This window comes from Pan paniscus, chromosome 19 (genome assembly GCF_029289425.2).
Source record: "Pan paniscus chromosome 19, NHGRI_mPanPan1-v2.0_pri, whole genome shotgun sequence".
NCBI classification, from domain to species: domain Eukaryota; kingdom Metazoa; phylum Chordata; class Mammalia; order Primates; family Hominidae; genus Pan; species Pan paniscus.
The window spans coordinates 28971338-28988976 of record NC_073268.2 but is presented as its reverse complement, the minus strand read 5'-3'; the positions used below and the strand labels follow the sequence as shown (position 1 = coordinate 28988976).

Genomic DNA, 17639 nt, shown 5'->3' with positions numbered 1-17639 from the left:
ACACTCTTATAATCCTTTTGATTTCTATAAAATCAATAGTAATGTCCCTTCTTTCCTTTTTGATTTTAGTTGAGTTTTTTCTTTCATCAATCTAGCTAAAGGTTTGTCAATCTTGATCTTTTCAAAAAACCAACTCTTTATTTTTCATTAATTTTTTCCTACATATTTTGACTTTTTAGTATAGTCATTTTGACTAGATGAGATGGTATTTCATTGTGATTTCGCTTTGCAGCTCTCTGATGATTAGTGATGTTGACCTTTTAAATGTTTGTGAGCAGCTTGCATGTTTTCTTTTGAGAAGTTTCTGTTCATGCCCTTTGCACATTTTTTAAATGGAGTTGTTTGTTTTTTTCTTGATTCATTTAAGTTCTTTATAGAGTCTGGATATTAGTCTTTTGTTGGATGCATGATTTGCAAACATTTTCTCCCATTCTCTAGGTTGTCCATTTACTCTGTTGAGACTTTTGCTGTGCAGACGCTGTTTAGTTTAATTAAGTCCCATTTGTCTATCTTTGATTTTGTGGCATTTGCTTTTGAGATCTTTATAATAATTTATTTGCCCAGGGCAATGTCTAGAAGAGTATTTCCTAGATTTTCTTCTAGAACTTTTATAGTTTGTGGTCTTACATTTCAGTCTTAATTTTGACTTAATTTTTGTATATGGTGAGAGACAGGGATCCAGTTTCATTCTTCTGCATATGGTTAGCTATTTATTGAATAGGGTGTCCTTTCTCCATTGGTTATTTTGGTGGACTTTATCAAAGATGAGTTGGTTGTAGGTGTGAAGCTTTATTTCAGGGGTCTTTATTCTGTTCCATTGGTCTACGTGTCTATTTTTGTATCAGTACTATGTTTTGGTTACTGTAGCCTTGAAGTATAGCTTGAAATGCAGTAATGTGGTGTAAGGCTCCCTATCCTGTTTTGTTCTTTTTGTTTAGGATTGCCTTGGCTATTCAGGCTCTTTTTTGGTTGCATACAAATTTTAAATCATTTTTTCTAATTCTGTGAAAAATGACATTGGTAATTTCATAGGAATAGCATTGAATCTGTAGATTGTTTTGGGGAGTGTGAACATTTTAATGATATTGATTCTTCCAACACATGAGCATGGAGTGCTTTTGCATTTGTTTGTGTCATCTATGATTTCTTTCAGCCGTGTTTCATAGTTCTCCTCATAAAGTTCTTTCACCTCCTTGATTAGCCCCTGCTCTCCAATTCTTCTTGCAGCCTCTGTAACTGGAGTCCTGTCCCCTTTCCTCCCAGCCCACCTTCCTGCACTGTCTGTATCAGGCCTTGCCCTGGACGAACCCTTTTGGTTCACCCACCATACACAGAAGGTGACAGAAATCACATCTCACCCTCAGATTGCTTAAGGAGGGTACCCATACCACTGGGAAACTTGGAACCCATGGGAGCTGCAGTTGAGCCACCTTATAGAGGACCGAGCACTTGTGGACTAGCCTGGGATCCTGGCCACCCCAGTCCAACACCTGCAGCCATGTAAAACTTTCCGTGGTTCAAAACCTCGGGCTTCAGGCATACATCTGGAACACAATGCTAAAATTAAATAAATAAATAAATAAATAAAAACGAGCTGAGGACTGAGCCGACCAAATCTCTAGGGCCTAAAACTCACTAGCCTCCCTTAAACCTTGGGTCTAGGTTTACAGGTTAGATGTTTCCACTGAAATCCTTTATACTTTTGACTATAGGGGAAATTCTATCAGACCTGAACTCATGATTTAGGCTATGTTGTTGGCTATCTTTAATGGGAATGGGGGTGGCATTCATATCTCCTTAGAGTTATGCCAGAACAACAGGTTAGTAAGAACTGCAACCCACAAGGGTGGGACAGGAGGCAGAAGAGCTACCTCCTGGGGAGCAAAAAGCATAGAGCGTGATTTGCCGTCTTCGGATACCACTTTGCATTTAGTTCGGAATAGCACTGCTTTCACCCTTTCCCTCTTCTAGATGATAAACCAGCAGCGCAAGAGGGTGCTTGGTTTTTCTTTCAGGATCTAGGGCGCAGTTCGTCAGTGCCTGGTCACATTTCACCTAAATAACCCATTCCCCAACTCCCTGAATGCTCAGGACTCCAGGAGGGTGGGCAACCCCCATCCGATGGACACCTGCCAAGTCTGGCCCGTCCATACAGCACTCCCCACTTCTCCAGCTCTGCACCAACACCTCACGGGCGTGAGCCACCGCGCCCGGCCGCCCTGCGGCTTTTTAAGGCGCTCCCCAGCCCACGCACGGGCAGAAGTTTTGTCATCTACAGCTTTCAAGTCCTCCATTGCTAAGTCTACAACAGCCTGCGGTTTTGACAGACATTGCTACAAAGACAGGAGCCAACTTTCCCAGAAGGGAGAGAAAGCAGCCTCGGGTCTCCCCGAGATCGGTGGGGTTGCTCTGGCAGCGCCCCACCTCGTTCCGGAGCCCACGGACTCCCCCCCCGCCCCGGACCCCCGGAATAAGAAACGGAGGCTGGAAGGTTTGGCAGTGGAGCGGGACGAATTTATCTGCCAGCAATTCCCTGGAAACAGGATTCCTTGCAGGCGCTGTGCCAGCGCGGGCCCTTAAGCAACTGAAAGTTAAACGCCCACGTGAATAGCTCTGAGGGATCACGGAGAAGTTCTCTTTTCGTCTGTACCTATTTGTATTTTCTAAGGCGAAAAAAAAGTTATTTAAAGAAAACAAAGAAAGAACGAACCTGGCGAGGTCCATGTCTGCGCACTCTTCACCAAGTAGGGGGACCTGAGTTCTTTTCCACTTTCCTGCTCTCCGCGTCCGTGTGAGGCTAGCCCCTCGCTCAGCTGCATTTCTATCGGGCACTCGACTCCCCGGAAGTGGTGGCACCGCACGCGCTGTTATAGACTCTGCGCCTTTGGAAACGGTGTGTCTGCGAATCCAACGACGGGCGCGGTGACTCACGCCTGTAATCCCAGCACTTTGGGAGGCCAAGGAGGGTGGATCACCAGCTTAGGAGATAGAGACCATCCTGGCTAACATGGTGAAAACCCGTCTCTACTAAAAATACAAAAAAATTAGCCGGGCATGGTAGCGGGCGCCTGTAGTCCCAGCTACTCGGGAGGCTGAGGCAGGAGAATGGCGTGAACCCGGAAGGCGCAGCTTGCAGTGAGCCGAGATCGTGCCACTGCGCTCCAGCCTGGGCGACAGAGCAAGACTCAGTCTCAAAAAAAAAAAAAAATTGACGAAGGACCAAACCCCTAAAGGGGTGACATTCCAGCTTGACTCGTATCCCAGAGCAGCCCTGCTGTCCCCTTGCTTGAAAGCGCAGTTGACGCCAGAAACCGGGGGAGAGCAGCTACTAATGCACAGGGGAGGAGGGAGGTGCGAGGAGCGGGTTGCTCTCAGAGAGACAGATTTGAACACCTACCCCTTGCGGTGTAGGAAGTATCTTGCGGCCTTCTAGGCCAATTAGTTGGCTTCGAACAGTCCAGTGGCTCCTCTAACTGGGTACAGCCCTCCTGTCACATTGCTTTCGTGGGGCCCTTATTATGGTAATTACGATAATACACGTTTCTCCAGCCCACACGTCTAAGAACTGTTGCGAGAACCCATACTTTTTGAAATGCACACAGGCCAAAATGACTCACTAACTGAGGAGTTCACCAGTCTGAATTGCCCTTTCTCCCTAGCTCCATCCCACTCCGGACTCAATTAAGGGCCTGCCGTTGGAAGTCCCATCTAGAATCTTAAGGTACAGGCAGAGTACTTCTTCACACTGAATGAGCACATGCATTGAAAGTATATAGCTGGCCGGGCGCGGTGGCTCAGGACTGTAATCCCAGCACTTTGGGAGGCAGAGGCGGGCGGATCACCTGAGGTCAGGAGTTTGAGACCAGCCTGGCCAACATGAAGAAATCCCGTCTCTACTAAAAATACAAAAATTAGCCGGGCGTGGTGGCACGCGCCTGTAATCCCAGCTACTCGGGAGGCTGAGGCAATAGAGTCTCTTGAACCTGGGAGGCGGAAGTTGCAGTGAGCCCAGATCCCGCCACTGCACTCCAGCCTGGGCGACAGAGCGAGACTTTGCCTCAGAAACAAAACAAAACAAAAGTACATAGCCGTGCTTTTCTTCATTTCATCTGATTCTCACGCCAGCTCTAAGGAAACAGCTTCACTGAAGTGAGGAAACTCTTCTTCAGTCACTGACTTACAAAATGGTAGTACAGGGATTTTCCCAGACCACCAAGAAGGCATCCAAGAAGTAAGCAAAAAAGATTACGACGTCGTTCCTATACCGTGGCAGTGGCTCACGCCTATTATCCCAGCACTTTGAGCGGAGGAGACAGGAAGGTCGCTTGACCCCAGGACTTCAGGACTAGCCTGGCAATATAAGGAGACGTCATCTCTACAAATAATTTTTAAAAATAACCGGGCGTGGTGGCAGTGCACTTGTGGTCCCAGCTACTAAGGAGGTTATGGTGGGAGGATCACTTGAACTTGGGCTGTTGAGGCTGCAGTGAGCCGTGATCAAGCTACTGCACTCCAGCCTGAGCGACAGAGTGAAACCCTGTCCGTATATATATGTACATATATATATGTAAAATGAATGCAGTAATATACCCCCCAAAATTATATTAAGACCAACAGAGGTTTACTCCCGGTATCCAAGAGTGATTTAGATGTGAAAATCAATCGGCCTATTCACTGCATTAATGAAAAAAGGAACATCACATGATCATTTCAATAGATACCGAAAAAGCATTTGACTCTTGAAATTTATGCTGAGAAACAATACATATGACATCTGCACTTATTCCATAGGTCAAAACAAGTCACCTTGCCAAGCTTAATATCAATGGGGCAGAAAACTGTCATCTACTTCCGGAGAGGAACACCAACCTTGTGGAATATTATGACAGTTTATACAGCACAGCATCTTACGCTCCAAGTGGGACAAAAATCCCACAACCAGTCATGATTTTTAAAAAGAACCCTTAGCAAATTGGGAATAGAAAGAAATATCCGACATCCAGATCCTCACCACGAACACTTCCACCACCTCCTGTTCCCTCTCCCTCCAAAGCGGCGCCGTAGCCACCGGCCCCCTCCTCCCCAGTGCCCCAGGCGCGGAGCAGACCGCCGGCAACCTCCTCTACACCACGCCGCAGGGACCCTCCAGCAGAGCCGGGCTGCTGCAGCCACCAGCGCTGGGACGGCGCGGCAGTGGCCCTCTGGCAAAGTGAAGTCTGGAGCTAGGAGAAAGCGGTCATCAGTACCTCTCAGATGGTTCAAAAACCCCCAAGGGCAAAGGAAGAGCTGCACTAAGAAGTCCAGATACTCCAAAAACTCCAAAATCTACCTCAGAAAAAACACGGTAGGATAGTATCTTGATCTGCTCACCAAGAAGTTCATTCAGCTCCTGAGCCAGTCACCCGATGGGGTCTTGGTTTTGAACAAGGCAGCGGAAGTGCTAAAAGTGCAAAATAGAAGGATTTATGATATCACCAACGCTCTGGAAGGCATCCACCTCATTAAGAAGAAGTCTAAAAATAACGTCCAGTGGATGGGTTGCAGTCTGTCTGCGGATGGGGGCATGCTGACCCAGTGTCAAGGCCTGTCAAAAGAAATGACCAAGCTCACTCAGGAAGAGAAGAAATTAGATGAACTGATCCAAAGCTGCACCCTGGACCTCAAACTATTAACCGAGGATTCAGATCGTCAAAGGTTAGCTTATGTTACATATCAACATATTCGAAAAATTAGTGGCCTTAAAGACCAAACTGTTATAGTTGTGAAAGCCCCTCCAGAAATAAGATTTGAGTGCCTGACTCAATAAGAGAGCCTACAAATACATTTGGCGGGTACCCAAGGGCCCATTGAGGTTTACTTATGTCCAGAAGAGACTGAAACACAGTCCAATGACAACAAACAACCAAGACCCCAATGGGAATATCCTTAAACCCACCTCGTTGGCTTCAACCAACTCAGGACATAGTGATTGCTCAATTTCTATGGGAAACCTTTGTCCTCTGGCCTCCCCAGCCAACCTCTTACAGCAGACTGCGGACCAAATTCCTTCTAATCCTCTAGTATGACCATTTGTGAACTTACTGCCTCCCCTGCTGCAAGATGACCATTTGTGAACTTACTGCCTCCCCTGCTGCTCCTCCTGAGCCTCGGGGCGGAGGAAGGCATCAGCGATCTCTTTGATGCCTATGATTTGGAAAAGCTCCCACTGGTGGAAGACTTCACGTGTAGTTGATTATGCTTCATGTGAACTCTCCTTAAAAACCAATTTTTTTAAATCATGGAACCAGAACATATGCCATGCAATGTTGTCCCTTCCTACTTTCTTCCTCCAGGAGAGTATCATGAAGTAAACTACAAACTTCAGAAGAAAGCTGACATTTTCATGAATTTTTTAAAAATTAATAAACAAATTGTCTAAACGCACAGTTGCAGGCTCCCTTGGGAAAGCCCTGCTTTGCTACAGGCTCCAAGATCTCCTGGCTAGGTCAGCAAGTGAGAAAATGTACAATCAGGTGTCTCTCACCCCGACTTTTCCTTCCTCCTTCCTCCCCGGATTGGCTTGCTGTGCCTGAGGGATGGGCTGCAGAATGGGGTCTGGCCACCTGGCCTGCTGGGAAACAGCAATCTTCCTTAATAGCATTTCAAGCCATGCCTTCTCCACAGAATGAATGTCTTTGAGGTCTGCTGATATGGAATGGAACTGCAGCAAATGCAAACTTGAAGTCATGCAAAAGTATGAAATGAATTTCTTCAGCTCTTCTTAGGAATATTCAAATTACTGTCATAATTCAGTTTAAGCTATGAACTGTGTGTCCCAGTAGGAGGTCAAGAAGATCTCCACAGGCTTCTGGATGAAGAACCTGTTTTCAAATATACTTGTTGCAGATACAGAAGACTAGTAGAGTTCTGCCACTCTAAGCTGTTGTGGATTTTCCTGTCTCCATGAACCACTCCCATTCCCCTGTCCCCAGTGTGTTTGTGAGTTTCTAGTTGATTTGTAGCAAATGCCTACTTAGTTCTTTGTGGATTGTTTTGGACTTTTTATTTTTTTAGCTGCCATTTACGCATTCCTGTGGCACCCATCACCATTTCAATTTAATTGTTTACTTTGAAGCGATTTTTGCAAATTCACATTACTTCAGCAGAGGGAGAGAACCTCTACTGATCAGAGCATCTAAACCTGTGTGATCTAAGGTTTATCAGCTTCTGCAAGGAGCTTTGTCCCATCATGCTTCCATTCCCAGAAGGAGGAGCTTGGAGCGAGTCAGTGCTGGGGCTTGCTAACATGGGTGGCCCATTGGAAAGGAGAACCAGGTTGGGTGACTTAGCCTCAAGGAGCAGCAGGCATGGGTCCCTCCATCCTTGGGCTTCCTGGGCCCCTGTGATGGGGGAAAGGGCTCTCTTATACCACACTCAAGGAGACCACTTCTCAGGATGGAGTCAGATGGAGAGACCTCTCGGGAGAAAGACATCCCCGTTGTGTGAGTGGCATTTCCTTAAGCTGGCAGGAACGGGGAGCTCCCACTGTGTTGGGGGCTGGAATAGTTCTGGCCAGACCCCGTTCCCCTTCCTCTATGAAGGAATAAGTTGGACCAAGGGAAGTTGGGGACGTAGAAAATGAAGCAAAACAATTCCAGGGTGTCTCCCGCTTTACTCTTCAGGAATGGTGTCCCAAGTTGGAGGTTTTGTGTCAGCTGCAAATCCTACCAGTTATGTCCAAGAATGGCTTTCCCTCGGGTAGGTGGCAATGGCCATCTCCCACTGGGAATATGGCGTAGTATCTCCGGTCCATTCCTTGGATGCTAAGGACTGTGGGAATGAGGGGGTCAGATAAAGAACAAACCTCAAAACAATTAAATTGAAATGTTATGTGCCTGACCCAATGGTAGGCACATAGTAGGCACTCAACTCATATGTTTAATTGAATTGAAAATATCCCTTAGGGGGAAAAAAAAAACACACAAGCAAAAAACCACAAGAGCCTCAGCCAGTTTACTCCAGGTAGATTTCCACAATATGCAAAGTGGTGGTGGGGTCAAGACAGGTGACACCAGCACTTTAAATTCTTTGTGTGGGTATGCGTGGGTGTATGTTTGGGAAGAAAAACGAAGGTGCAGACTATCTTCCTTTTTTCTTCTTCAACCTCCATCCCTGGCTTCCTCCCCTCACACACACTGGACTTGGTACAAAATGTCAGTGTGGTCCTAGATGAAGCATTGGGGTGGGGGAGGGAGAGGGAGCTTTGTGTAAAGTGCCTACTGGAAATGCACTGTGGGGTTTTTCCTGTATGGGAAACCATTTATGCCAAGCTTTCCCCTATTTCCCAAATTTATATCATCTGGTTAGCTGCCTCTGCTTCCAGCTTTGTATAATTCTCTTTGCCAGCTGCACAAAGCTGATTTTCTCCAAAGTCTAAAGACTGAGCTCACCTGGCTAGATTGTTGTGTGTTTTGTTGAAATTTTTCATAATGTAATGCCATATTTATTGTTTTAAAAATGAAAGGAATACTAATAAGTCTTAAAAGTTCCTTCATGCCTAAGATTTTTTCCAGTTACTGGGCTTAACTGGTGTACATTAATTAGATGTCCATACTGTATTTTGTTTGCATCAAGTAATTTTCTTTTTGACTTAGTATCTGGCACACAAAGTGGGTTAGTACTACAGTATTTGCATTACTTTAAGTACAAAGTTAGGTATGTGCTTATATGTACAGAGTTGTGCATAGCAATCATTTTATGTAAGTTGACATGTAGTCTACTCGCATTTTCATTATTTAGCAGTTTTGTACAAAAATAGCAATTAATTTGTAAACACTACCAGAATACTTTCTAGCTGGCTTGTAATTTTTTAAGAGTGTTATTTTGTTTTGGTTTTGTTCTTAGTTGTGGTTCTTCTTTTCATTTTTGTTGTACGTGTAGATCTGTAAATAAAATTGCAGTATTCAAAGCTTAAGCTTTTGGGAAAAAGAAAATAAGAATTCAGTGTGTGCATGACAACTCGTGTGTATGAGAAGGAGGGATTTGAAGGAAGATGACTTGCAGAGTAAGTCGGGTAGCAGTTGTCAGAGTGTGGGAATTTATTTTCCTATGGGGTACGTGATTTTGTAAAAAGGAAGTATTTCTCCCAAAATTGGGAGTAGGCAAACTACTAATCGGTTTAGCTTTGTGTTATATGCTAGTTTAAAAAAGAAAATATGTAATATAATGTAAAAACAAAAAACAAAAAAGCTTTTATGGTGGATTTTGTAAACAGATTTGTTACAGGGTGACCTGTTCTCTAGCTGTGATCTTACCACTTCAAATGGGTGTAATTTGAATAACTTTTGTATGGTAAAGGATCAATAAAATGACTTTTTAAGAAAAAAAGAAATATCCTTAATCTGTTAAAGATTATTTATAAAATAAAAACTTTGAAAAAATCACACTCAGTGAGGAAATATTAAAAACTGTCCCAGGAGTTTTAGGAATGAGGCAAGGATACTCTTTACTTTCACTCCCATTGCAGCTTGTGCTGGAGGCCTTGGGCAGTGCACTAAGGCACACATAGCTGAACAACCCTGAAAAACAATAAATCTCTAATACGACAGCAATGTGCCAGGGCACACAAATAGACCAGCAGACCAATGGGACAGCAGAGAGGATCCAGAAGCAGGCAATATATAGTCACCGGATTTAGAATGCAGGAAGGGAGCAAGCTGGAGCAGGGGAGGGAGGGGCTTCTGTGGTGGGAGGACTGGTTCAGGGCCAGGACTGGGGTGAGGAGAGTGACGCAGGGCCAGGCAAAAGCAGAGTTGGATCCCGTCTTTATTTAACATTTTTATGTTTTATTTATCACCGATTTTTGTGTTAATTTTATTTATTTTATTTATTTATTTATTTATTTATTTATTTATTTATTTATTTATTGAGACAGGGTCTCCCTTTGTCACCCAGGCTGGAGTGCAGTGGCTGGATCTCTGCTCAAGGCAACCTCCACCTCCCAGGCTTAGATGATCCTGAGCCACTGGAATAGCTGGAACTACAGGGGCGCCCCACCACACTGGCTCATTTTTGTTTGTTTTCTGTAGGGAGGGGGTTTTGCTATGTTGCCCAGGTTGGTCTCAAACTCCTAGGCTCATGCGATCTGCCCGCCTTGGCCTCCCAAAGTGATGGGATTATAGGCATGAGCCACCACGCCTGGCCGCATTAATTTCGATTTTTTAAATATTGTTTATCTTGTTCACTGAGAGGTGGTGTTTGTTTGGTGTCCCCTTCAATTTTGGACTAGCAAGTGCTTCACTCTCCTTAAACAGCCCTCCCCATAGGTTCATTGTCTTAAGTGCCGTGATGGTTTCAAGGGTTTCTAGGTAGGTCAGTTTCCTTCATATTGTACACTTTAAGTACGTACAGTTTCATGTATGTCGATTATAGCTCAATATAGCTATTTTTACAGTAACATATAAAGTAATAGAGTGAAGGCTCTGTGCACTGGCGGCAGCCGTGGTCTCCGGCCCAGTTTGTGGCATCTCCAGGACACAGGCCAAAACAATCCCCCAGGGCAACGGCGTTGGACCTGAGACTCCTGCTGCAGGTGTCCCTACTCCCCGCGCCTTCTTTGGCTCTCCCCCGGGTGGGTTGCGGCGCTCAGAAGCTTAGGCCCGCGCCCACCTCCCTACCCCACCCCACCCCCACCAGTCCGATTCTGCTTGCGAGCCGCAGAGATTGGTGCCCACTCGACCCTTTTCGGGGCAGGCAAGGATTAGACCGGGATCTGACACCAACTGGCGCTGTCCTTCGCGCCCACTAACAACTGGTCAGGGTGAGGACCCCCAGACCCACTGGGATGAGGGCAGAATCTGAAGCGTGCAGCGTGAGCGACAGAGGCTGGAGAAAGCTGATTTGAAACACACACACACACACACACACACACACACACACACAACAAAACGTCAAGACGTGGCAGTGTCTACAGCGCCTTCGAGGGCATTTAAATTCCCCACCAGGAAACCGAGACCCATGCTGAGGTCTCGCCTATTCCTGGGTGCGCAGTGAGGTCGCCCCCACCCCCGGAACGGCTGTCACAGCAAGCAGGAGAGCAGCCCTGGGAACTAAGGACGTGACCAGTTACCAGGGAAACATCCTGGAGACACCACCTGTGGTCATCCCTGGGGAATGAGGTTCAGAACTATTCCTTAGTCCAGACACGGTGGCTCACGCCTGTAATCCCGACACTTTGGGAGGCCGAAGTGGGCGAATCTTATGAGCCCAGGAAATCAAGGCTACATCAGCCGTGATCGCGCCACTGCACTCCAACTTTGGCGACAAGAGTGAGACCCACTCCAAAAAAAAAAAAAAGATTTATTAAATGTTAATTATGAAATATTTCAGACGTACAAAAAAAGTGTACCACCACCAGCGCATCCACTACCACATTAGAGAATGAAGCCCCGCGTTTCCTCCTGGACAAGTTTCCCTCCCTCCCTACCCTTCCTTCTTCCGACTTCCCTCCGCCCCACAGTCCCTCCGGCCCCTCCTTTCCCTTCCCTCCCCTCCCCTCATGACCTCGACTCCCTTCCCTTCTCCCTGGAAGGAGCGAGGCGGAAGATCGAGCCCCAGCGCTGCCCCACAACCAGGCTGGATTTAAAGCCTATGCAGTAGGCGTCTGTCTTCGCGGTGGCAGCATTTTCCTGTCCTCCCCAGGACTGGGAGAGTGCAGCGCTCCTCTTTCCCTTTGCAGGTGTATGAAAGTGAGATCGCCTTCTCAGCCTTCTCTTTGCACCTCCCCAGACCCTCAGCTCTCCAGTGATTCTTTTGGCTTTGTGCAGGGAGCGGGTCACCCATTCAGCAAAAAGTCACCGAGGGCCCAAAACGTTTTGCCAGAGAAATAGGATGGCTGAAAATGTTACCCTAATGGTACAAATGGAATAACTCTGTAGGCGCACATAATTACCTGTGTTTTCCCAGGGTATCAAAAGCCACTGTAGGCTGGGCACGGTGGCTCACGCCTGTAATCCCAACAATTTGGGAGGCCAAAGTGGGAGGATTGCTTGAGCCTAGGCAGCCTGGGCAACAAAGCTAGACTCCTGTCTCTACAAAAAACAAAACTAGACCGAGCGCAGTGGCTCACGCCTGTAATCTCAGCACTTTGGGAGGCCGAGGCGGGCGGATCACCTTAGGTCAGGAGTTCCAGACCAGCCTGGCCAACATAGCGAAACCTAGTCTGTACCAAAAATACAAACATTAGCTGGGCGTGGTGGCACACACCTATAATCCCAGCTACTGGGGAGGCTGAGGCAGGAGAATCGCTTGAACCCGGGAGGCGGAGGTTGCAGTGAGCCGAGATCGCACCACTGCACTCCAGCCTGGGCGACAAGAGCAAAACTCCATCTAAAAAATAATAATAATAAATAAAATAAATATAAAAATAAAAAAATAATTTTTTAAAAAAGCAAAAAACAAAACAACGAGCCACCTAGGCTTAGTAGCACTGTCTGTAGTCCTAGCTACTCAGGAGGCTGGGCAGGGAAGACTGCATGCTAATATTCATTTCCATTATAACCCAATTTAGTGGAAGGCCACGTTTACATTCTCATACTGTTCTATTTAGTGCAATGAATACACTCATCTGACTTGGTAATAAAGTGTAGTTATTTTAGAAGTTCCAAAGCAATCCGACAGTCTTGAAAATGCCTTCTTTGCATTTTCAAAGAAAATGTTTATTTCACACCAGGGAGAATCAGGGAGAAGATTCAAAAGCATTGTGTAAACCTTGAATTCATGAAACAATTTTAACAAAGGGTGTAACTTCAGAAGCATTAAATTTGATTCTCTTGTATTTTTGTTACTAAATAATACTAAAACCCTCTCAATCTTCGTGAAAAGTCTTAGTAAGGAAAGGATTCTTGGGCCAGGCGAAGTGGCTCATGCCTGTAATCCCAGCACTTTGGGAGGCCAAGGTGGAAAGATCGCTTGAGCCAGGAGTTTGAGACCAGCCTGTACAACATAGCGAGACCCTGGCTCTAAAAAATAATAATAATTAAAATAAAGAGTCACAGAGCGGCCGCCCAGAGCGGCTGCGGGGGCGGCGGGGCGCGGGGCTCCAGGACACAGCTGAGCCGGCGGTCAGAGCGAGACCTGCAGCAGAGACGACGGAGGCGGAAGCATCTCGATCAGGGAGGCGGCGGCGTGGGGAGCCGGGACCGCCTGGGATGTTTAGTCATGAAATGAGTGCGTACCGAGGAGATCCAGATGGCAGTGTCCTGCTACCTCAAACGCTGGCAGTACGTGGACTCAGACGGTCCCCTGAAGCAAGGACTGCGGCTGCCACAGACTGCTGAAGAGTTGGCGGCCAATCTCACAGTACACAGAGAATCTCATTGTGCCGACATAGTGTCTGCAGCCCCTCGCCAGGCAGAGCCCCAGCAATATGAAGTACAGTTTGGACGACTGCGGAATTTTCTCATCGATTCTGATTCCCCGCATAGCCACGAAGTGATGCCTCTCCTTTATCCTCTCTTTGTCTGCCTCCATCTCAGCCTGGTCCAGAACAGTCCAAAAAGTACAGTGGAAAGTTTTTACAGCCGCTTGCATGGAATGTTTCTGCAGAACGCTAGCCAGAAGGGCGTCATTGAGCAGCTACAGACCACTCAAACCATCCAGGACATCCTATCTAACTTCAAGCTTCGAGCATTCCTAGATAACAATTACGTGGTCCATCTCCAAGAAGACAGCTACAACTACCTTATCCACTACCTCCAAAGTGACAGCTATACTGCCCTGTGCAAAATCCTCATCTTACATATTCATCTTGATGTGCAGCCTGCCAAGACAACAGACTAACCGCTGTATGCAAGTGGCAGCTCCTCCCGCAGTGAGAACAATGACTTGGAGGCCCCTGATATGCCCAGCCCTATTCTGCCAGAACGATGCTGCCCTGGAGGTCTTACAGGAGAGCATTAAGCAAGTCAAGGATGGGTCTCCCTCCCTCACTACCATCTGCTTCTATAACACCTAGCAGCTGTTGAACACTGCAGAAATCTCCCCTGATAGCAAGCTGCTTGCTGCTGGGTTTGACAACTCCTGTATAAAACTTTGGAGCTTACAATCCAAGAAGTTAAAATCAGAGTCCTGTCAAGTAGACATGTCCCGCATCCATTTGGCTTGTGATATTCTGAAGGAGGATGTGTGAATACCGTTTTTTCTTCCCTGCAACTGCCTTCCTAATTTGCTTAGAATGTCCTTACCAAACACGACATATCTTAGAATGGACTTCCTAATTTTCCTCATCATATAGCTAAAGCCAGACTAATGCCATGTAACCTGTAGCCATTGAATTCCTGCACATGCCTAACCTAAGGTGTAAAAACAATTTTTAGCAACGTAACTTAACATTATTAATGAATGGTAGTATTTATACTATCTGAAATGTGGATAACAACCCTAAGCCTAATTAAAGACCTTTAGCTAATAATGACTTTAGCTGAGATTTGCAGTAAATATGCACTTATGTGTGCATACATTTGCTCAGGTATAAATAATTAGAAGTAAGATTACTGAGTCGAAGGGCCTGCATTGTAAACTGTAATGAATATTTCTTTTCCCACAGAAGGTTGTACCATTTCACAGTCTCAGCAGCAGTAGTGAGAACACTGTTGTCCCTGCACCCTCACCACACTGGATGGTATTGCCTTTCTGAGGCCAGTCCGTATCCTGTGGATCCATGTACCCCAGGGTGTTCCCAGACCCCACTTTGAGAAGTAACACAGCAAGTAGAGTTGCTAGCTCTCCCCTGTCAGTCAGTGTTCAATCTTTTTTGGTTTGTAACCATTTAGTCATTGAAAAGGGCAGGCGCAGCTTGGGTTTCAGGTCACTGAAAAATCACTACCTTAGAAAAAAATGTAGGCCAAGGAAGATAGAAATTAAACTTCACAGAGTTAACTTTCCTTCAGAGTGTTCCTGCAAAAGCTGTGGGCCAAAATATTTTTGTCTTATCACCACTGAAATTCAGGTAGCTCTGCCTCATGTTACTTTGGATGGAAAATTCTTTATCCGATGTTTAAAAATTAAGGATCAAAAATATCACGCTAACTAAGTTACAGTTAATGATATCAAGAATATTCGGTGTACTAAATTAAGCCATTGTTTTCCTGTTTCTGTTTTCTGAGTCTGCGTCCAGTTAGTATGGCCTTTGAATTTTTGATTACTGCAACCGAGACAGTATAATTCAAGGATTTCCTTATGATCAGTAAAGAGTCTGATTCCTACGTAGAAGCTTTAATTTCTAGTTTTTTTTTTTAAACTAAGGGAGGAGACCACCCCTCATATTGTCTTATGCCAATTTCTGCCTCTAAAGAAAGAAGAAGTAAAAACTAAAAGGCAGAAATGAAATCCACAGGCAGATAGCCTGGCGCCATGCCTCAGGCCTGGTTAAAGATCCACCCCTGACCTGGCCAGGCGCAGTGGCTCACGCCTGTAATCCCAACACTTTGGGAAGCCAAGGCGGGTGGATCATGAGGTCAGGAAATCTAGACCATCCTGGTTAACATGGTGAAACCCCGTCTGTACTAAAAACACAAAACATTAGCCGGGCATAGTGGCAAGCGCTTGTAGTCTCAGATACTCAGGAGACTGAGGCAGGAGAATGGCATGAACCCAGGAGGCAGAGCTTGCAGTGAGCCAAGATTGTGCCTCTGCACTCCAGCCTGGGTGACAGAGTGAGACTCTGTCTCAAAAAAAAAAAAAGATCGACCCCTGACCTAACTGGTTATTTTATCTATAGATTCCAGACATTGCATAGACAAGCACTGTGAAAATCCCCTGTGCTGTTGTGCTCCATTCTGATTACCGGTGCATGCAGCTCCCAGTCATATACCCCACTGCTTGCTCAATCAATCACGACTCTTTCACGCAGACTCCCTTGGAGTTGTAAGCCCTTAAAAGGGACAGGAATTGCTTACTCGGGGAGCTCGGTTTTTGGAGACGTGAGTCTGCCAATGCTCCTAGCTGAATAAAGCCCTTCCTTCTACAACTCAGTGTCTGAGGGGTTTTGTCTGTGTCTTGTCCTGCTACATTGCTTGGTATTCTGACCGGGAAGCGAGGTGATTAACAGACACATGGTCTAGGCAGCCCCTTAGGCAGCTTAGGCCTGCCCTGTGGAGCATCCCTGCAGGGGACTCCAGCCAGCTTGAGCAACATGGATCCTGAGAGCACTCCTGGGTAGGCGTTTTCCCTGGTGGAATGCCTCATTAGAGCAGAGCACGGCAGGCCCCCGTGGAGGATCAATATGGTGGCTGAACACCAGGAGGAACTGGCACTTGGAGTCCGGACATCTGAAACTTGGTAAGACTGGTCTTTAGACCTTGCCCACTCCATTTGAGTGGAAGCATGGCCTGACCACCCACAGCGTGCCTGTACCGGCACTTTGGTTTTTGTTTTTGACTTGACTTGGATTGCTTGATACTTCGGTTTTGGTTTTGACCTGGCTTGGATTTCTTGATACTCTGATTTTGGTTTTGATTCTGGTTTGGTGTAAACTGTAAAAGTGTGTGTGTGCCCTTTTTACCCGTTCTTTGTTTTGTGGTGTGCATGAGGTGTGAGTGTGGTGTTTTGTCTCAAGGAAGCATGGGTCAGGCACAAAGTAAGCCCACCCCACTAGGAAATATGTGGAAAATTTTCAAGAAAAGATTTAAGGGAGACTATGGAGTACTATGACCCCAGGAAAACTTAAAACTTTGTGTAAGTTAGACTGGCCAGCATTAGAGGTGGCCATCAGAAGGAAGCCTGGACAGGTCCCTTGTTTCAAAGGTATGGCACAAGGTAACTTGTAAGCCAGGGCACCCAGACCAGTTCCCATACATAAACGCTTGGTTACAGCTGGTTTTAGACCGCCCCCCACAGTGGTTGAGAGAACAGCAGCATAAGCAGCTGGCAGAGGCAAGGAAAGACCAGCAGAGAGAGAGAGAGGAAGAGACAGAGAGACAAAGAGGGAGTCAAGAAGAGAGAGAGAGAAAGAGAGGCAGAGAGAGAGGAAGAGACAGAGGCAAAAGGAAAGTCAAAGAGAGAGAGAGAGACAGAAAGTCAAAGAGAGAGACAGAGAAATATACAAGTAGTTAAGAAAAAAAAAGTGTACACTATTCCTTTAAAAGCCAAGGTAAATTTAAAACCTATAATTGATAATTAAAGGTATTCTCCATAACCCTATAACACTCCAATACCACTTTGTTGTCAGTGTAAACAAGGGGGTATCCCAAAAGCACTGAGGCCTTCCTATCAAAAATCCTTAGCCCTGTAACCTATGGATGGCCCAAATGCATTCAATCTGTAGTGGCAACTGCTTTGCTAACAGAAGAAAGTAAAAAATAACTTTTAGAGGAAACCTCATTGTGAGCACACCTCACCAGTTCAAAAGTATCCTAAGGAAAAAAAAAAAAAAAAACGATGATTTAACATTAACCACTGAAAATTCCCTTAACCCAGCAGGTTTCCCAACAGGGGATCTAAATCTTAATTACCATACAAAGGTCCGACCAGACCTAGGAGGAACTCCCTTCAGGACAGGATGATAGATGGTTTCTCCCGGGCAATTGAAGGAAAAAAAAAAAAGCCATCTATACCAATTCTAAGTTAGTTTGGACTAAACAAGGTCTTATTAATAGCAAAGG

General features: G+C 45.9%; 1 protein-coding gene and 2 pseudogenes across 1 annotated transcript in view; 2 read left to right on the top strand and 1 right to left on the bottom strand.

Annotated features, from left to right (window-relative positions):
- SLFN12L (schlafen family member 12 like) overlaps positions 1 to 17639 on the bottom strand; it is a 72566-nt gene that overhangs the window by 20056 nt on the left and 34871 nt on the right. The window lies entirely within an intron of this gene.
- Positions 4826 to 6232, top strand: LOC100992534 (transcription factor E2F3-like; annotated as a pseudogene).
- Positions 13198 to 14942, top strand: LOC100971577 (TAF5-like RNA polymerase II p300/CBP-associated factor-associated factor 65 kDa subunit 5L; annotated as a pseudogene).